Source organism: Monodon monoceros, unplaced genomic scaffold (assembly GCF_005190385.1).
Source record: "Monodon monoceros isolate NGI ecotype Baffin Bay Population unplaced genomic scaffold, NGI_Narwhal_1 Super_Scaffold_3, whole genome shotgun sequence".
Classification (NCBI taxonomy): Eukaryota; Metazoa; Chordata; class Mammalia; order Artiodactyla; family Monodontidae; genus Monodon; species Monodon monoceros.
Window position 1 is genome coordinate 83652212 of NW_021703780.1, and position 22581 is coordinate 83674792.

General features: G+C 40.4%; 1 protein-coding gene across 4 annotated transcripts in view; it reads right to left on the reverse strand.

Annotated features, from left to right (window-relative positions):
* Window positions 1-22581, reverse strand: part of FOXP1 (forkhead box P1) — a 598636-nt gene that overhangs the window by 480022 nt on the left and 96033 nt on the right. For all 4 annotated transcript variants that reach the window (XM_029241873.1, XM_029241878.1, XM_029241872.1 and 1 more), the window contains one exon: window positions 21937-22066. The gene's annotated coding sequence lies outside the window, so the exon portion shown is untranslated. The remainder of the gene's footprint in view (window positions 1-21936; window positions 22067-22581) is intronic.

The following is a 22581-nucleotide window of genomic DNA, read 5'->3' on the forward strand; positions in this document are numbered from 1 at the left end:
CCAGCCAGAACAAATATTAACCCATTTTATAAATGACTTTATACTGCATTTGTGGATACAGCTCCACCCAAACCCAAAACAACACTGTTTCCATAGCAACCAACAGATTTCAAAGAAGGAAAAAGGAGGGGGAGACTTCGGAATGGATAGCAATCAAATAAAATAGCCAGCATCAACAAAATATGTCAGCATTATTTAAAACACACATTTAGGACCATTCTATAGTTTCAGCTCTTTCCCAGAAAACCAGCTCCGCCTAAGTTACCTTCTTGTCAAGCTGGTCCTCCCGCAAAAATAACAAATGCAAAATTGCTTCCATCTTCATTGAGGAAAGAAGCAAATTTCTTGAGTCATTCCTGGGATTCAAATGGGACTATGATGAAGACAATAACATTTCCTGGGTGACTTAGCACACACTGAAAGTCAGATTAATTACCAATCGGCAACGATGAAATCTAAAGTGAGCTTTGATCATCATATTAGAATATCTATTCTCTCGCTGAGAATGTAATGAGGGGGAAAAAGAAGCAAAGCCAGAATTCAAAGCCAGAGAGCTCACAACCAGAAAAGCTGCAGACCATCCTCAGCCGAAAGCCAGATTTTCCCCTGGAACTTTCTCAAGTATCAGTTCCCGCCCCCCCCCCCCCAGTGAATTTTACACACAGATGCCATGGAGTCGTTTATCCGCATCCTTCCAAGTCCTGTAGGTCTTGTACCTGTGGATAAAGCTCCAGGCAACCCCTGTAGGCACCATCCCATCTGCAGGATAGTACTGGCCTCGTAGCGGCTCATCTGGGAACTCCATAAACGCACAGCGGTGGCCAATCCTCCTCTCTCTCTGTCCTGTTGTTTCAAAATAGTACAGACTAATAAAAGTAAAATATTCTCAAAATGTAAAAATGGTTATTTCAAGTCCCTAGCTCCTACTGTCCTTTAGAAAGAAGTTCTGAAGTCACTGAGTAATTTCCTTTCTCCCATGTTCTAGCTGTGTGACCTTGGGTAAGTTATTTAACCTTTCGTTAGGCATCCTGAGCCTCGGTTTTCTCATCTGCAAAATGGGAATAAACGTGTCTACCTTATACGGAAGGTTATAAAGGTAAAATGAGCTAATACAGAATACCTAACACACAGCAAAGAGAATGGGTGTTACCACTGCTATTCTTATTTATAATTAATTCCTCTTTCTTAATGACTAGAATCAAATCCTGATGGATTTTCCTTAGAAAACACCTCTTAATGTTGCAAAAAGAAATACTGCTGAGCAAATACCTTAGGAACAATTTCACCAGGAGATCTCAAGAACTGCAACCTCTCGGCACATCAGCTAGTCGTGGATGGCATGTGATTCCGAGGCAGACAGAACTGGGGTTGAAAGGTACTTACAGCCATGTAACCCAGAGTTCTCCCCGAACCTCCCTAAGCCTCAGTGTCCTGCCCCGACAATGCAAGCAATTAGAGTCACCACCCAAAGACCTGTGGCAAGGTTCAAGTAGGGAGAATTCCTGTACAGCATTTCACAACGAATCTGTTACCTTCAAACATTAAATATATGTCAGACATTATTATTCTTGCATTTATCTGTTCACACAAAACACTGATTCAACAACCACTGACTGAATGCCACCACGTGCAGGTGGTGTGTGGCTAAAAAAAAACTCACATGGTCTCGGCTCCCGTGGAGTTTACAGCCCAAATGGGAATGCTTACGTTGAATAAACAGACACAAATATATATATATATAATGACAAACCCTGACAACACATGTTATGAAATAAAAGGACAGGGAGAAATGACTAAGGTTTATCAATGACAATATTAGGTCACCTTGTAAAGATTCTTCTCCTGTACCCAAAAGAACACAAAAATGCTGTATTTTTTTGCCACCAACAATTGCCCAGGCCTTTTCCACAGAGAACTCAGTATCCTGCAGGGCCTTGCTTTTAGCAATGTTTCCATTCTTTTGAACCCAGAGGAACAACAGGCTAAGTTTATGTCTGCAGCAGATATGCAAGTGACATACAGCAGATACTCAAGTGACAGGGAAAAGGAAAAAAAGGTAAAAATGAAACAGTCCACCCTTAAGGCCATCCGGTCAAAGGCTCAACATGTTTCGTTCCTGTGTTTCTTTATGAATCATCAATATCATTAGAATCGTAAGAACACAGCATACAGATGGGACCCTACAAAGCCGTCAGGTGAACAAAATGAAAGGACCATGTTCTGGTGACTCATAATGGTTCCATCTGGCCAAGCCAATAAAGACACCACTGCATGACACCAGGTGACTCCCGAGTTTAAAGATTTATCTGAGTTTGTTCTACAGCCCTATTAGTAGAGTTCTCCTTTACCTCTTCCTACAGTTTGCCTAATGGTCGAAGACGCACAAAGGTAATTACATTCATATTTTATTACGAAGTCAGTGAGTCACTAAAAGTACAAGCTAGAACTTACATTTTATTGTTTTTCATTATGTATTATGTGCTTCATTGCCTTGAGGGTCATGTTTTTCTTGGGGGAGGAGCTGTAAGTATGGAATACTTATTTTGTGGAGGACATGCTTTTCTTTTCTTGTCAGGGTTTTTGTTTTTAAGGCCACAGGATCACTCGAGATTACCGGAATTCCCCCAGTGAAGTGTGGTACACTATGCTTGATAAGTAATAAAGATTTGGACTTCTGAGATACAATACGCAGAACTGTTCATACTCAATATATACCCAATACAAAATACACAAAATATGACCCCCCCCCAAAAAAAATGAAAAATATCAAGGAAGTCCGAGATAATTCAGTACAAGTTTGAAAATGCCTTCCCTTGTTTTTTTAATCTATGTCTCATCTTAAATTACATTCCCCAACTAATATTCTGAGTGTTGGTTCCACTTATTTAATACGTGATATTTGGATCCAGTGAAGTAAAGACAGATGCCAAATTTGGGGCAGAGACTTCTTCCTACTTTAACTAGCACTCAGGACTTTGAAACCAGCCCAGAACTCCATCAGGAAACCCAAGTCCAGAGAAGAAACAAGAAGGGCACGCAAGTTCACGGTTATACCTCTAAGAAGGTATTTTATTCATTTTAATTAACACTTAAGGTAATAACTATGTGAGAAAAATGTATAGCCAGACATAGTAGTTCCCCACACCCATCCCCCCAAAAAAAAGGTGAGAAGAGAAGGGAGAGGATTCATCTATAAAATCCCACTTCCTCACACTCCCTAGGCTATCACCATAGGCACAGCTGCCATTTACAGATTCCCATCACATGCAGGTCCTGCACTAAAGCAACCACCAGCCCGACTCCACCTCAGTCTTCATGCTGATGCAGTAAAAGGGTTGGTTTTTTTTTTTTTTTCCTATTTCAGACATGGGAAAACCAAGGCTCAGAGTGGCAAAGTCACTTACAAAAGGGTCAGACAGCTAATAAGTGGTTAAGATTGAAACCGAGCGCCTGGCACCAGAGCCTGTGCTTGTAACCACTACACAAGAGTAGACAAATGCCAGTCTCCATTGCAGCTAACAAATTAACCTGTATGCAAAGCTCATTTAATCTCACATGATCTTTCTGAGGATATATATACCATCATGTAATAGAGGAAGACGAAGAGATATAACTGGGTTAAGTAACTTACCCAAAGACACACGGCTAATAAGTGTCAGAAGTACGATTTGAAGTGAGACTCTGAACCATAAGCCTTTAAACCCTCTCTAATACTAGGCCCCCAAATATACTTACCTTACCTTCAGTGGAGGTGGATGGTACAGACGTGGAGGAAAAGCAGCAACTAGGAGGGAAAAACCATGTTTTCCCACTTGAGACCTTAATCAAGATTATGTCATATGCCCTTCCACCAAGACTGTCAAAAGGTTGTCCCAAAATTGTGACTAGCAAAACTCTCATGTAACAAAGTAGCGTGGAAATTCACCAAGCTCACTCAAGGCTTTGTTCTACCAGGAAATGGGCTCACAGATACAACTGATGTATAACCGTCTACCATCAAATGAAAGAAAGAAGAACAAAAGGTAACCAACCTAAATGTCCAACACTTAATGTGCGGTCTGGAAGGAAAACAGTTAACCAAATTATGGCTTAAATGAGTGATTATTTGGGGCGCCGGGGAGTGTGGTATTTAGAACTGTGTGGTAGCATTTTTGGTTGTCACAGTGACTGGTGGGTGTCAGAACACTAACTACCCTGCTACAAGGAGTAGCAGACACCCAAAGAACTGTTACGTCTCAAATAGTGATGGCACACCCATGAACAAAAACAGTAATCTCCATACAGGCGGGAAACTGGTTTTACTCATTCCAAAGACATAAAACAGGCCCTGACCCCCAGAAGACACCTCAAAAGTATCTGCGCAGTAACTAGCTCAGATATTAGACAGTCAATAAAAATAACTTATAAATACGGCAGCATGAAAACAGTTACCATGGAGAGACAAAGCAAGATACAAAGTTACAAGCACAAGACGACTGCAACTATACATTTAAATTCGGCGTTCAGAAAAGACTAGAAGGAAATATACTAAAGTGCTCCTTTTTATTTTTTCACAGCAGTGAGAGAATTAGTGATATTCCCCTCTACTGCTTAAGTAGGACATTATTTAGGATGAAAGAGTAAAAAATTTCAATCATATTTAATTGGCCAAAAGATACCTAGAATCAAGAATACTGGAGCACAATGGTCCCTAAATAAATACAGTCCAGAGAAGAGCGTGACAGAGTTTCTGAAGAAAGATAAATTATGGCTGTCGTCTGGGTATTTCTAGACGGATTTTTTTCACCCTCACCTCCAAATTCAGAGTACTCTAAATTAAAGTCAAAAGTTTACAGCCCCTGCCTACCGAAGTCTTCCACATCGAATTTCCCATCTTTGATAAGCACATTGCTATCCAATGTCAGGCAAGCTCAAAGTATGAAGACATTATTTTTTCTTTTCCACCCCATGCCTCCCATCCCCAAACATCCCCCTTATCCTCCCAGCCTTTGATCCAACTTCTATACCGTCTGTCCCCACCCCCTTCTATTCCCAATACCAGCACCTAAGCTCAAGATCTTTCCTCTCTCCTGGAAGCTGCCACCACGTTTTCCTACACTTCCTCCCTAAAGGGGAGTCAGTTTCCCATCATGCGTAAGCAACCCCCAGCAGATTTATTAAGCTAGCTAAGATGACAAACCACGTCGTAAAATTCTCAGTGGAAGTAAGCAGCTATGATTTTTTAATGTAAGGATTAGCACAGAAACTAAGTTTGATCTCAAACATTTCTACCAAGATTTACCTTAATGGCCATGAGGGGAAGCGGGAGGACGGTAAATGGCCACTCGTGAAAAAGGAGGGGGGTCTGGAAGCACAAATCAAAGGGGACCTAGGTATGCAGGAGTGTCACCGTAAGCATTCAAAATCTTGCATAATATGCAGCATCCATGTGGCCATTTAAAATATCAGAATGATGTCTTTTCGCACAAAAGTCTTCAAGAAAACCTGCCTCTTCGTGGCGGTATGCCAGAGTAAGTCACTCTATGATTTAGCAAGATCCCGACTACTATGACGTAGGCCTAACGGCATGCGCATCCTAGTTTGAGATGTACAGGTCTCCATGACAAAACAGGTGACTTCAGGAAAAACAGATTATCTGCTGCAAACATCACTAGGTTTGTTAACTAGTTGATTCTCCAGATAGATGTGTCAGTACGGTGTACACAGAGTCAAAATGGTGGAAAGAGGTTTTCTCACAATCAGATTATAACCCATGGGGGAATATTTATTGTGGTGCTGTACTTAGGGCAGACGAAATGAATTAATTTGAAAAGCATTTTGTCTCATTTTTTTCTTTATTAAATAAAATAGTGAAATCAATTAGTTCTCTTCTTTAGACAATAAATGGATGAAATAAATTAGTTTTTTTTTAACTTGAGCTACATCTGAACCCCCTTTTAAGGGAAAGAATTTCTCAAAGATTGATGATTTTAGAAATATGGAACTTATATGTTCTATAGCATGTAGTTCTATAGCATACATGTTCTGTAACAGTGGTATCCAATAGAAATATAAAGTGAGCCACATATGTAATTTCTAATTTTCTAGTAAGCCACATTAAAAAAATAAGAAGAAACAGATAAAATTAATTTTAATGATACATTTTATGTAACCCAATATATGCAGAATCTTATCACTTCAACATGCAATCAGTGTCTTTGAAATTTGGTGTATTTTGTACACTTAGCCCGTGTCAATTCAGGCGAGCCTCAGCTACACCTCATGTGTCCAGGAGCCACAGGTGGTGGGCGCTAAGGTATTGGAAAGTACAATTCCAGACGATCACATTGCCATGTCCCATGAAAAAGAAAATTTTTATCTGGTTCTGTTTTAGAACACTATCAATATCGTCTAGGTTGATTGTATTTATTTCTACGTGGAAGTTCTTTTACCAAGTCTAGATGGGCGTTCTAAGGAATTCCTATATAAAGTACCTGTCTTTCACCTCAAAAAAGTTAATTGCCTCCTTAAATTCTAGACAAAGCTAGCACTCATTAATCAGTTCCGTTCGTCTGTTTTAAACTTAAGCTTCCTGTCCTTTGGTCTTATTCACAGTTTAATAAAAATAATTAAGTATATGACATTCCCTGGGCATCCTACAGCTTTAAGAATCCGTTTCATTAAGGAATTACTCAGTCTGAAGGAAAATTACTGACACATCCCATTCTCCCTCTTGCTCTTGGTAAATGACACCTATGATTTTCTAAGACAAATGGCTAAAGATGAGGGCCTTGATGTATCACCAGAGCCTTGAGCTAGTGCTGTGGGTACGGCTTCCTCCAGCTGGTTTCCACCACCTTTCTTCCTGCTGCAGTGGGTGCACTGTAAGGATGTGACACAGCGCCCTCCAGAGGACCCAAAAGAAACAGCGTACGATGCTGCATTCCCCCCGCTACCCCCCCCCTCCCCGCACTAATAATTATGTAAAGTTTCAAGGAGATGGAAGTGCCCCAGTCCAGCCAGACCCTCAAATTCTGGGCACTTAATTATCTTCCCATTTCCAAAGAATTCTTGTGTTTCCAAGTATGTTTCTAATAGGCCCCCAGAAAATGTAAAACTCGCGTAATCAAATGCAATTGAAGCATCAGAAAATAAAAAGTCTGAGAATTGTGTGTAGGCTGCCATGAGCTGGCTCGTTATTCTCATTTCCTTAATAAAATACACTTTTAAAATAACTCTCCATTCCTATATTTATGGTAAAAAATAAAAACATAACATTTTGATTCAAATAATTACCTCAACAAAAGCAATTCGGAAATGTACAAAATCATACAACAAAAAAACAAAGGAACATTCCTAACACCCTAATGCTATTTCTCTTGTCATATTTATTCAGCCTTGCATGCATAATGCTGATTTGAATATTAGTGCAACATCCAACTCAGGTAACCATGACCCCTCCAAAACAGACACAAGCAATGAACATGACTGAAATCCTGTCAGATTATTCAAGTGACATCAGAAAAGTAATTTCTAATATTGAGGATTTGTATCCGTACATAAAGTACTAACTGAAATAGATCTTCAGGATGAAATTTCCCCAAATGATTAAAGTAAAATGTGAAACCTCACAGTTTATACAAGACAAGAAACATTTGGCTGCAAATGGTTTTATAATTTTGCTAATTAAAAATTATCCCGTTTTCACTTTGGATCCCTCATGTAACAGAAACAGGAATAACCTTACCATGCCAGAAACACAAGCAAATGATTTAAGTTCTGCTCTCAAAAAAATCCTTAAAAGTTGGCAAAACATTTCATTAGGCTACAAATCAAAATCCGTCTGTCCTTGACATCTCTTTAATGCCTTCCAGATTCCACATCTACTTTTTTTTTTTAATCACTCACTGAAACACTCAGAAATTAAAATATGTTAAATACCACTCATCTTGGACCTCCAGAAAAGTCTCCTGATATCATACAACCTCCAGGCCCCTCCACATAAACCACGGTCCCCTAATAACACCAACTGATTTATGGCAAGTATTCAATAAATTTCACAATGAGAAAAAAAAAATACATAATATTCCCAGAAACATGTCTTCATCAATAAATCTGCTACATGTGAAGAATATAAATAAATACTAAAAGGGGGCCATCGTGAACTCTCTTCTGATGTTTGCCAAGTGGAAATGGGTACAACTATGATTAAAAATAAAATCACTTTCAAGCTTCCAAGGTGTTACCAACAAAATATGCTTCGAGAAAGAAGAATGCGAGTGGCAGGGGGGTTGAATGATGAACACGTATTTCTCTGTAGAACTAATGAAGGCAATGTTTACAACGCACACTTATTTATTGATGCTTCCCTTCCCCGAGCCCTCCATGTGCCATGGAGTCAGTGTGCATTAATGGCACTGAAAACCAGAGAACCTTCCAACTGCGGGTTGCAGCAGTCACTGTGTCAGTGGAAACAATGAATCACAGGCATTCAACCTGGGATGCGTTGTGGCAGCACCTTACATGTGTCACCAATGTGTCATGTGACATGGCTGTTGCCATGGTGAGGCTCCATGTTCAGGAAATGTGTTAAGTCTTGTAGGAGGCACCCAGCCATCCCCCAAGTTACCCATGCCCATGAGTGTATTCTGAAATCTTTCTACTGCCGATAACATTGTGATTGCCTTTCTCTCTGGGAGTCTTGTTGGAAGAAAGAGGGGAGAAAGTCATTTGGGAAAAGCTGAGAGGAAATGAAGTATTCCATCCTCAGTGTCTGTGTGTGTGGGCTCCAGCCCACTGAGAACAGCAGTATCTTTAAAAATAATTCATTTCGACAGTTTGGATGGAATAAAAGTGGACTCTCCCCACAAAGGAAGGTGATTTTTATGTTACCTGTATAATTTCCATGCATTGAAACAATGGATAAAGCAATAGAGACCGAAAACTACACAATTTCTTAAGTAGGATAGAAAGCTGCAGCTTAAGAGTATACAGATAAACAATCCTGACGACGCTAACGAAAAAAATCCTTCTCTTGAGCTTTTTCACGAGTTTCCAACTTTATTCCTGAAAATAAGGAATAAAGATCGTAAGAGACTCACAGTCAGAGGATTCAATAATTTACTGCAACTAGAGGACGGAGTGGAGTAGCTGGCACATAGTAGGCCCACAATAAGCTGCTCCTGCAGTCACTAGAACCATCGTTACTACCACTGCTTCTACACAGCTACCCGGCTCAGAGCAAAGTGAAGCCTAAACTGACTCTCAAGGGAAGATTTAGGATTCTTCAGCACTAGGTTCCTTTACCTGCCAGCTTCCCACATTTGGAATTTAAGACGCGGGTTAAGAAAAGTCAAAGTGTTTCCCTTCCAAATGATAAAGATGGTTTTGTCGAAAAGACGCACTTTTAAGTGAATTCTAAGCACAAATGTAGACACATACAAAAAATACGCTTCTGTGGCTAACGGTGCTGTGAGAAAACAACCGAGAGGGCTACAGGACACCTAAAACCAGACGAGAGAGGAACGGCTGAAGAAGCAAGGGAGTTTTAGCCAGGGGAAGACTCAAGAAGGACGTGTTATTTGAAGATACTTGATGGATGGTCACGTAGAAGAAATGGGTTTCCTAGAATTTCAAAGCACCAAACCAAAAGATTAAGTGGGATGCCCGTGGGTGGTAGATTTCAGTCCAGTGGAAGAAAGAACTTCCTAGCCCTAAGGGCTGATCAGTGATAAAACGGGCTTCCTGAAGAACAGAAGTTCACCATCCCAGAGTTACTCAAATAGGCTAGGTGTTCTTGTAGAACCAACAGGGCCCCAAAGATTTGGGCCCAAGATGCATGTGGACAGCAATAGGCTTTAATATTTCTGTGAACACTAAATGTCTAGGAGTCTCTGAATGTATATGATGTACCTCACTAACGTGCATAGTTACACATAAAAATTCACATCCTGGGACACATCCTCCGGAGAGATAACGGCAAATTTGCTATCATGATTTCAAACCACATTTTTTTATTTAGGGAATACTTTAAGACTGATAGCTAGCTTTATCATTCACCGAAAATAACTACATCCCAACTTTTTTTTTTTAACACCTGATGTGTATTAACTCATCTAATCCCACAATCATTTATGAGTTAGATACTACTATTATTCACACTTTAAAGGTCAGGAAACTGAGGCCCAGAGCAATGTAACCTACCCAAGTTTATACTGATAGTAAGTGGCAGAGCCAGGATTCAAACCTGCGTTTTCTCGCCGATATCCTGTGTTCTTAATCACCACGTTTAGCTGTTCATTATACATTCAAGGTTCTACATCTTGGCTCTGGATCCTGGAATACGTTTATTTTTCATTTAACAACAACAACAAAAAAACCGATAAACTAACCATGTGCAAGGCTTTCAACACCATTCTACCTTCGTTGTATTCTCTCTCTCACTTCCTCCCATTTTCTATTACAATGGACATTTATGTGAAAACATATTTGCATCTCAGGGGTTCACCGTCTTTTCTAGATGTTTATTCCCCAACCGCAACCACCATACTGTGGCATTCCCATCATAAGGGATGGCTTGCTGGAAAACCAGAAACTCATTCCTTCACATCCCATTGTAAGTTTTATCATGATACTTGAGAAAGAAATAATCCTCTAGATTATTCTCCTAGACCTTTCTTGGAAAACATCCTTGATCATCTCTCTTCTCTGGTCCTACATTTTCTCTGCCTCGATGCTGTCTTATACCTCGGCCTCCAGGCTATGAAAATGCCCCACTGCACGAACCCACTCTTCCCCACGGCTCCCCTGGCCCTGACTCCCCCACCTGTTTACGAGGTAAGACATGAGGCATCTTCTCTCTGGAACGCTCACACTCATTTTTTTTTATTTAAAAAAAATTTTTGAAATATAGCTGATGTGCAACATTCTGTTAGCTCCAGGTGTAGAGCAAAGTGATTCAATTATACGTATATATGTATAACATATGTATATGTACATGTGTATATATGTATATATTTTCTTTTTTAGATTCTTGTTCATTAAAGGTTATTACAAGATATTGCATATAGGTTCTTGTTAGTTATCTATTTTATAACAGTGATGTGTATATTTTAATATCAAACACCTAATTTTTTCACATCTTTATCGGAGTATAAATGCTTTACAATGGTGTGCTAGTTTCTGCTGTACAACAAAGCGAATCAGCTATACGTATACATATATCCCCACATCCCCTCCCTCTTGAGCCTCCCTCCCACCCTCTCAATCCCACCCCTCTAGGTGGTCACAAAGCACCGAGCTGATCTCCCCGTGCTATGCGGCTGCTTCCCACTAGCTATCTATTTTACATTTGGTAGTGTATATATGTCAATGCCACTCTCTAACTTTGTCCCAGCTTACCCTTCCCCCTCCCTGTGTCCTCAAGTCTGTTCTCTACGTCTGCGTCTTTATTCCTGCCCTGTCACTAGGTTCATCACTACCGCTTTTTAAAATTCCATATGTATGTGTTAGCATACGGTATTTGTTTTTCTCTTTCTGACTTACTTCACTCTGTATGACAGACTCTAGGTCCATCCACCTCACTACAAATAACTCAATTTTGTTCCTTTTTATGGCTGAGTAATATTCCATTGTATACATGTGCCACATCTTCTTTATCCAGTCATCTGCTGATGGACATTTAGGTTGCTTCCATGTCCTGGCTATTGTAAATAGAGCTGCAATGAACACTGTGGTACATGTCTCTTTTTGAATTATGATTTTCTCACGGTACAAGCCCAGTAGTGGGACTGCTGGGTCATATGGTAGTTCTCTTTTTATCAAACTCCTAATTTATCCCTCCCCTCAACCCTTTTCCCCTTTGGTAACCATACGTTTGTTTTCTATGTCTGTGAGTCTACTTCTGTCTCATTTTTTATCATTCTGGTCTCCAGCCATTTCTTTAGGGAAAATCAAACGATACACATTAAATGCCTCCTGGTCTCTATTCTTCCTTCAAGATAAAATAAGAGATATTTAGGGGGGAAAAAAACCCTGTTTTAATCATTCAACCCACTCTAAGAGTGTTGTTGTGCCCAAGAACCACTTGTAAATAATTCTTATATTTTTCCTTAAACCTCTCAATTTTATTAAATGCTGCATTTAAGTAGTAGTATCGGAGAAACTGTACTGACGTGCTGATAGTATTTTGCTACATATTTCATATATAATATATATATATTTAAGTAATACCTAACTCTTAAATTTTCAAAAATGTCCATTTGTGACTCGAGAAATTTAACCTTAATTCCACTGGTGAGATACCCAACATCTATGAGAAAACACTGGTGCTGAAGAGGATATAGATCTTATATGTCCATTTCTGAGTCCACTTTTTTTCTGGGACTTGTTTTCCCTTTCACTTCATCTTTTACCCTCCACCTCACTTTTATTTCAGGTTCATATTTTTCTTGTCTTAAATAAAGGAAGAGGGGAGAGAGACCCTCACTAAATTTCACTCTAAATCAATAAATAATCCAATCACATAGGACAAGACTATCTCAAGATGAAATGTGAACAAAAGCTGATGCTATTATTTCATCAGAAACTGGAGAGCAAATGATCAGGCCCAAGCATCGTCACAGAGCTAGAACAAAGGACTGAATCCTCACCACCGCTCTACGCTCCATCTTCTTTACAAACCACGGGCCCTGGGGCCAAATGGAACCCTCCACTCATGAGCTACAAGTAGTTTTGACATTCTTAAAGGGCTGGGAAAAAATAGAACTACTGCTACTCTTTAGTGACCTGTGGAAATTACACGAAATTCAAACATCTGGAAACGAATGTTACTGGAAACACAGCCACGCTCATTCACGTACGAATCGCCTACGGCTGCTGGCGCACTACAACACTGGCGAGTAGTTGTAACAGACCAGGTAGACTGCAAACCTCAAAATATTTACTCTCTGGCTCAGGAAAAGCTTGTTGATCCCTGTCGTCAACAGAGAAGTTAGATGACCCTTCTACCATCACACACATACAGAAGCATTTTTTAATTATAAAACTTTTCCAAAGAAACACAGTAGCAAGAAGAGTAAAAGGAATCTCCATGAACTCAGCACCAGGATCAGATAAAAAGCTCTTCCCTGTCTCAGGGCACTGCCTGGAAGCACAGACACCCCTGATCAGCACCAGCCCCCCTCGTGTTCCCCCATCCTGAGTTTCAGCTCCACTAATCCCTCCTGCAATTCTGATGACTATTAACCATCGTAAGAGGAAACTAACCTGATACCTTTTTTAAAGCAGCAACATTATTAACAATTAAAAAGCTGCCACCACACATGCACAACAACTTTCTTGTATCTTAATATGCATATCCATAGTCTGATTATAACAGCCTGGAGAGATTGACAGGAAATGACTGAGTGTAATGGCTCCAAAGGAGACACTACACTGATCAGTAAATAATACGCGTTTTTTGAAACTGTCTAACTGCATATTTATACATGTCAACTCTTATACACTTTGGTGACAGAATTCTTTTTCAGACCTCTATGTAAAAAACTCTAATACTGATTTTTTAAATGTTTTTAATAATTACCAAAAAATGCTTCTAGGATATATAAGGTTTAAATTATATCCACCAAAGAGTGCCACCTGGAGCATTAACTGCTACATCTTTAACATTCCCAGTTATGTCAGGGTATTTGCAAACGTCTCAAAAAGGTTAAAATGTAGTTTCACGTAACACATACCTAGTGCTTACTAGGCGCCAAGCACTGTATTAAGGACTTCTCATAGCCAACGAGGTAGATGCTACCATTGTCCCCATTTTGCAGAGGAGGAGACTGACGTTTGGAGAGCAGCCTTGACTTGGCCAAGGTAACCCTACCAAGTGAGGCCTGGGACTAGGACATGAGTTTATCTTCTCTAATTCAGAGCCCAAGCTCTAGGCCTGGACCTGGATGTGGGCCTGAAAATCTATATTTAACATGTTTCAGATAGCCTCTGGATCACACGCTGAAGAATGCAGCCCAAGGACTTGGAGGTAGAAGAGAAGAAAGTCCAGTGGGCCCTCGGTTCAGGTCCCCTGTACTCCCTTCCAAACACTGCCCACTGGAGGACTAGAGAGAAAATCTATAACTGGTGTATCATAGCCCCTGGCATGTCACATGTGCTCAGTTATGACAGCTATTCAACCACTGTCATTTTTTATAGGTTAGTCAGGGAAGGCTTGTATGTCAGGTAAAGTCATTTTTATCTGTATTGTCCACGAAATTACTTCAACTCTTGGCCGATTCGGTTAGCATCTCCTCGCCCTAAGACTCCGTATCAATTAAATTACACCAGCAACTGAGGGCTGCCCAAGGTGGTGTGGAGGACAGAGGAGTCTGTCAGGTTCTACCCGGTGACTGGTTTCTCAACACCAGGCTAGATAATGAGCTAGATCAGCCCCCCACTGCCCCCTCCCCAATGCACACACCTTTTTTATTATGAAAGTGGTCAAATATATAAAGAAGTAGAGAAAATAGTGATCATGAACGCCATATGCCCACCACCCATACTCTAGAAGATCAAGATTATGCTCCATTTTTTCTTTTCTGAAAGATGTAAAGGAAACATGTCATTTCACCTTTACACAATCCAATATGCAACATTAAAAAATACGGAGGAAAAAAATCCCCTTAATAATAACTGAATGCACATGTTGTAAGAAAAATTCCACAGAGCATACCTGAAACTAGCCTCCTGGCGCTCTAGCCTGCAAGTCTATCCTGGATGGACAGAAGTCCCTGCAGCCCGTAGACAAGGGGCCTAAATGCGCCTGACAAAGTGGCAGACCTGACCTTGTCAATGCCTGGCTCTGGCCCTGGGCACAAAAGCCTGGGAGCGCAGGTTTTCCCTTCCTGCACACGTTCTCTGGATCAGCGGTCCTGCCAGTCCTATGTTACCTGTTTATACTGTATCAAAGAAGAAAACTCCTCTCCTCGGATAATAGGAACTCCATGAGCCACCATCACCAAAAGCATCTTTATTTTAGAAGAGGACCTGAAGGAAATACGCAACACTGAGCCCAACTGCATGAAACTGGGAGATTTTAGATTTAGAGGAAAAGGCCGGTGAGTAAGGAATATTTTTGAAAAAATTTTTGGAAGAAGCTATTCCCATTTTTTTTAAATCACTGGTCCTATAAAAACCCTGTGTGTAGGGCTTCCCTGGTGGCGCAGTGGTTGAGAGTCCGCCTGCCGATGCAGGGGACGTGGGTTTGTGCCCTGGTCCAGGAGGATCCCACATGCCGCAGAGCGGCTGGGCCCGTGAGCCATGGCCGCTGAGCCTGTGCGTCCGGAGCCTGTGCTCTGCAACGGGAGACGCCACAGCAGTGAGAGGCCCGCGTACCGCGAAAAAAAAAAAATCCTGTGTGTAGATTAAGCTGCCATTTTAAATGAGTTGGAGTCCATTTCTTCCACAAAGACAACTAGAAGCTACAAAATCTTCCTTGCCTAAATCAAAGGCCCTTGGAGAACCATGGAATCAAGGATGAGGACGTAGCATGCCCTCCTGGTTAAGACACAGGCTTTGAAACTGGCCTACCTTGAGGTAAAACCCACTTGTAGAACCTGCTGTGTGATCCTGAGTAGTAACTTAGACACTGAGCTTCTGTCTTCTCAACAATAAAACCAGAATAATAATATCCAGGGCACAGAGGCGCTGTTAGAATGACATGAGATACCTAACATGATATCCAAACCACTGCAGGAAAAATAAATGCCCGATGACTGGCTGCTATAATTACTCGGTACCAATATTACTAAAACCTCACAGAATACGAGGAGGGATGAAAAAGATTTCATCTCATGAACCTCTTCCAATCACTTGGTTGGAGTCGCATGGAACAAACACTGTGTATGGAAAATCCAAGAGCCACCCCCAGAACAGACCATAATGGGGCTCACAGATTTTGGAATCCTTGACCAAAGCCAACCATATCCTACAAATATGGCCCAACAGGTTACCAATTCACACGTTCACAACCACTTTCCAGAAGTCTGGTTACCATGACCAACACAAACAATCAAACAATACGTTGAAATGAAATTACAATGTACATTAACTAAATGGTACTTCAATACGCTAATTGCTCATTTTTCTTTTAAGGAGGAATTAAAAGGTTAGCAGTTTTCAACAGCGTAGGGCAGCAGCCTGCATATAAACTGAATGGAAATTTCCTTCTCTTAGCCTCCAAGCATTATTTGAACCAAGTGAAGAGAAAACCGATTATTTTCAAAAACAACATGCCATGCAGCTGAAGTTCCTAGAATTTTACATCACGGAAGGTATCATTTGAAATATAATAGCTGAATGCCTTCCTCCCTGGTACAGCTTGCTTCAGTGTATTGATAAAAACCAAGATTAATATGCGAAAGGAAATTGCAAGAAACTTGCCCTGCACCGGTCAGCACCTGGTACATGTGTGTGCCCCTCCCTTTAAGAAAGAAACTGCACTCGGAGAGGGAAAGTCTCAGTTTAGCTCTCACCCCACCACTTCCTTGCTGTGTCTGAGCCTGAGTTAATGCACAGGTAACAAGAGGGTGAGGAGAGTCTCTTTCTTGTCTTTTCCAAAGTTACATAAATTGGAAAAAAAAAAAAACAAACCTACAAAACTATAATGTTTCATACACATAACCCCCAAACCAGCTAAAAGGTAGGAAATAAACTGCCTACCAAACCATACAAGTACGGTATACACGTGATGTCAAAAATCCAATTATGTGGTTACACAACCACATAATTGCCAGAACTGTGCGTAAGATCTTCTCATTAATATAACACACGTTTAACCGCTGTGTGCCAGATATTGGGATAAGTATAGGATATACAAAGACAAACTACAAAGACTAGTCAAAAGCCACTTGCCTGACGTGATTCTGACCACACTCATGTAAGTGGTGAATTGGTAAGCTCGCCTCCAAGAATTTAAGTGGAGAAATTCTGAGGCCACACCCACACTGAGCAGAGGAGAGAATGTGATCAATTAGTGATGTCTGCCAGGGGCACAGGGATGGGCAGGGGTGAGGGAATTATAAAATCGAAAGTCTGTCAAGAATGTTTGCCACTTTTGATTTAGGCAAAGGATTCGATGCTTTGTGCAGAGATCAGGGGAACAAAAGCCTGTCCACTACATTAAAAGTTTACAGTGAATTTGTATGTCCAGAAAAATGTGTGTATAATCCCATAAGGGGCTTAGAGAGAAATGGAAAATATCTGCAATATAAATGCAGGTTACCTTTATTACAAAATTGGATCATATTCTCATTCCTAGACTAATTTCCTATATCATAAAACCTATATTCAATTTTATAAATAGCATACACCAAGAATCATAAATTCAGTTAATGCAGAAATTTAACAGATTTTTTTTTTTTTAAATAAAAGTGAGAAAAGGCTGTTTTAGAGCAAGTATCTGAAAGGACAGAAAGGGTTCTTTCTTTGAAGATATGTTTTTTCATCTGACTCTACCTCCTTGGGGACATAACTAGAGAAGAAATAAATTTCACAGCTAATATATATGAAGTAACATGTTTAACATTATCCAATGAATTGATATCTCCCTACACCATATAAATATATCTCACATAAACTGTCACCTCCAAGAGAATTCATTAAAACAATGTTACAGCTTCCGAATTAAATGCAATCTTCTAATTGGAATTTAATCTTACAATAGTAGTTGGCAGATTTTCTTTTTGAATTGACAAATGGAATAATTCATTAGTTTGTCTTACAGTTCTATGGGAAGAATTTAACAGTAAATGTGACATAGAGACTGGCTAGCCACTGCTGTGAGGTACTGGGTGGGGGCTGTGGGAGGGAAGGGGGCTTGGAGGTTCTTTCACCATCATCAGAACTCCTCCCACGGCCCAGGGGTGGGGAAGGATGGACACTCTTCCTCTCACCATCCTGAATTACCGCATTACTAATATATTCCATTACCTCCACGTAAATGTCATGTTAATTTCTGATCATCATCAAGCCAGACAATGGTTTCCCCCTTGGCCCCTAGCCAATTAGCTATGTGGAAAATAGTCAGCCAATTACATTACTTGTATTAGGTTAGGGACTGGAGAGAGAGAAGCAAAATAAACGCCTCAAAAATACTTCCCAGATAAAATGTAAGTTGACACTGTCTTCCCGTGCTGGAGTCCAAGTTATACAATCTGATAGGCAGCTGCCAGCACTCATAACTGCTTATTAAATCTAGGCTGTCTTTATGGCGTGAGTGAAGATCTGTATTTTTACCAATATTAGGTTCATTGTGTTAGGAAAGAGACCAAAAAACTTAAGATCATTCGCTCCAGCTTATAAAACATATTATGTAGTTTATTAAATTGTTAAAATTACTTTTCAAAGTCAAAATTTCAGGGACTGGAAGTTTCAGCACAACAAAGTGGCTTGGCCCACTCACAGCTTCCCGCACAAGGCGGCTGAGGAGGGGAGCCCACCTGCAAGCCTTCCTGTTCCCAGACGCCTGCTACCTGCCCCACCTCCTCCCGGAAGCTGCACCACTGCCACACCCAACCCCAAAACCAATAACCAAAATCCACAGTCTTCAGTTTCATAAAAATATCCAGGAACTTCCAGCCACCAAGTAGCCCACTATCAAGCCTTAAATGAGAAGGATTATTTTCTGTGTTTTTACCTCTTTCTAGTAGGTCAAAAGCTAGGCATTTGTTTATGAGAGAGACCCAAAGAGGAACTGTAGGCAAATAAGGAAAAACAACCGGTGACAAAACAATGCTGCATGAGTCTTATACTCTTATCCCAGATGCACCAGCAACCGACAGTTTACTGGGAGGAACAATGCAATGCCGAGGCACAGGCTGACAAACAAGCCAACGTATTTGCCGTCTACAGTCAACTTTTCTAGAGAAAACTCTATGCAAATCCAGACTGTTATTGTCACATTTATTAATAACACTGTGGCTAACTGCCTATTAAATATGCACAGACTTAGCCGGTCTTCACTCCTGGAGTCTCGTGATGTGCATCAGATAGGTACCAACATCAACTAAAGCTTCACGCCGGGGGAGACAGGAGCCAACTCTGATTCCCTGCTGGCGAGGGCATTAAAGAATCACATCACAAAGAGACGCCTCAAGTGCTCAACCCTTCTTTCTCTGTATCCTGCCCCTAAGCTAATTTATTATGCAAGCATGGTTATCACCAACATAAATTGAGTACATTACCTAACTACTCATTTTCTGAACTTGAAATTCTGCCGCGATGATCTACTTGCGTAAACCTTTTATCATAGGGCTTTGTTTCTTTGCACCGGAGTGAGGAGATCTGTTGTTCTAGCTGTCTACTGCTGGGACCGGGACCTTGTTCTATCATGAGGTCACTTACCATGAAACATTTCACTCAGAATTGGAGTTGATTTCGTGCCTAGAGACTCCAAGGTATCAGCGGTAACAATTAACTGATGCTTCTTTTGGTTACTCGATCAACTGTAAAGTTCTAAAAGCCGTAGGACTATGAATACGTTTTTGACAACAGAAGGATTAACTAGCTATCAGGTATGCAATGCATCGCAGGCCAGGTTAGTGCATCACAGAGGAAGAGAATCAGTCCTTTAATCGAACCTCGAAGGTGTACTCTGAGGATAAACAATCATAAAAAATCAGAACACATACTCCAGTTCATCAGATTTCAGGGATCTCCACTTCCTACTAAAAATACAGTGAAGGCAAACTGATTACAATCGGATAAATACAAAGCATTTCCTTATTTAGAAAAAACTGGTAATCGACTGGGCCTAACTGTATTTTATCAACTCAAGAGGTATCATTTTCATTACAGTTCTTCAGGTTGATTTTTCACACAGCAGGCCTTACCCAAATGAAATTAATGAATAAAACGAGCCTAGTCTTCAATAAATCCATTCATGTGGTTTTGTTCAATTTCATACATCAATTTATGACAGTGACATTGAGTCAGACTCTCTCAGTACTGAAGACAGAGATGACAGGTAACCTCAAACCTGAGTTTGTTGCTATTTCAATACCTTCAGCAGAATTCCAACCACTTCTTTGAATTCTCATGTTTACGCGAGACAGACCCAGGCTTTGTACTCAACTCTACCTGGATCCCCAAAGATATAACTTTTTATAATGTCTGCTATCTGCTCACTGGTCTACAGACCACTCAGAGAAGTCTATCACAGCTGGTTAGCAATAGAAAACCTCAGAAGAACTTCATAGGAGAAAGAAGCACAGGACTTGCCCAGGACCACCCCATAAGATGATCAAAGCACCCTAACAGATCTAAAATTCCATGAGTCCATTAACTATTAATTTTCATGGTGTACACCCTTGCCTTATGTGTTACAGGTTTCTACTTGCTTTATTTCTTGCCATGAAAGAATACTGTAAGGAAGATATAAGACTCTGTTTTTCCTCCATCTCCAGCTCCAGCAGAATGAAATGTAAAGGACAAGTAGTCAGATACCAAACTAGCCTAAGTGGAAGTGAATTTTAAAGCCCACGGGCTCTTTGAGCCTGATATTCGGGCTGGTTGCTTCAGCAGGGCTCTTTTCATCTATGAAATGGGAAGGATTTGTCAAAATGACCTCTAACTGTAAAATCTTTAAAAAGCTGGCCCAAACAGCAAAATGCAAAACAACATCTTAAAGAGACACATATCAGCAAAGAAGGTTTACAGAATTGTGGGGCTTGGATGTCACAATCTCTGTAATTGAGATAAGCTAGAGAGAATCACTGAGGATAAAATGACCTGGGATACAGCTCTGACCTAGCCCAGGGACATAGACATCTCCATCAGACTCTCTGGGCTGCAGATTCTCCATCTGTAAAGTGAGGGGATTTAAACAGCCAACTTCTAGGGCCTTGTTAGCACTGACAAACACGACACTCTAACCTACCTGCTTTATTTTAAACATAGGAAATCAAAACAGACCAACTTGCCCCATGTCAGCTAGCTATCAGGTCTCCCAATTTCTAATACAGTGTTCTTTCTACTTCACTAGACTTCCCTCCATTAAATAGAATCTGTTTCAAATACAACTCCACTAAGACAAACAAGATGAGTTTATGCCAATGGTTCTTATCATTAAATGCCATTCACTACAAAACTGAAACCAAATGGTTCCCTATAAAGCTGACCTCGTTTTATGACAAAGCTACCATTGAATGATGTCAGAGTTTTTACCCAAAACACCTGGCCTCAACCAATTCTTGTCTTTGATAAAGGCGAGTCACAATTGTTCATTCATTACTACAGGGGAGCCCGTGAGTTCTGAAGAACATGACAGACGCCATCAAATCTACAGAAAAAGAGCATCACGTCCCTTCTAACTTCCCCCTAAAAATTACAATGAATAACCTGATGAGGAGAACTATGCTAGAAAAAAATGCTCACGAGTCTTTCTGAAAATCTGAGAGTCCACAGTTCCCAACCTTTTAACTTTTTCAAGAGCCCCAGTCATGTGGAAGGCTTGCGATGGGACTTCCTCAATGAACAAATCAGACTTAAATCTCCCACCACCCCACCCACAACTCAAGATGAGGTTATTATTGTCTCATTTCAAGGTGGTTCATTTTATCACCAAGTTTTAATGGGACCAGAAAAGCAATTACTCTTTCAACTGCGCACGTAGCTCATAATCTAGGTAGGCCACCCTTCGGTGTGTGCGTAGAAGAATCACACAAACAAAAAAAGTTCTTCCATGTCCTATTATGTCTTTTCTAATCCTAAGATCATTGCCCAAGTTATCCAAAAAGGTTATACCACTAAACAATGACAGGGTGACTCTTCTTTCGAAACGAGAGTCTCTCATCTTCAGTGTAATTGTTCTGATGAATTTGGGACCTTTTTTCAGTTTCCTGCACCGTGCAGGACCCCTTCAGCCAACATTTAGTCTTGTGAACTTTCAGACGAATAATCGTAAATGTCACTCACCCTTTTGGCCAGCATGCATCACATCTGTCCGTTCATGGTTGACAGCAAATCAGACAAGGGATTGAAGCCCTCACCATTGCCCAAATGTTTCGTTCGGAAACTGGAATTGTCAGCAAAAGCTCCTGGGACACTGCAATACAAAATTTTTTTTTTTTTTTACACACAGCTAAGATGTAACTTCTAAAACCACCACTTCCTTAAACTTGAAAACAGCACGACAGACATAGAATCTAGAGGTAGGGGAAAACACCTTTCAAACGAGGGTATGTCAATATATCAAGTGCGATGCTGTAAAATATGAACCGGAAATAATGTTTTGAAAGATACAGTTACCAATTACTTGAACACATACCCTGAAAGGTTGTTGTTTATTGCAGACTTTGTGCCAAATATTTTATGTAGTTTGGCATTACAAAAATATTTTTTGTCCAATTATCAAGTGCCCAGGTAACAATAAGCTGCTTTAGCTCAAATCTGACATGGATAAATGTATTGATTCCTATTAAGTAACTCTCTTTTCCAGAAGATAAAAACATATGAAAATAAAGTTATTTCAAACATAACAGTGAACATCCAAACTGGGAAGAGAGGTAACCATTGTCATTTTCCTCCAAAATAATTCTACAAATGTTTACGAATTACAGA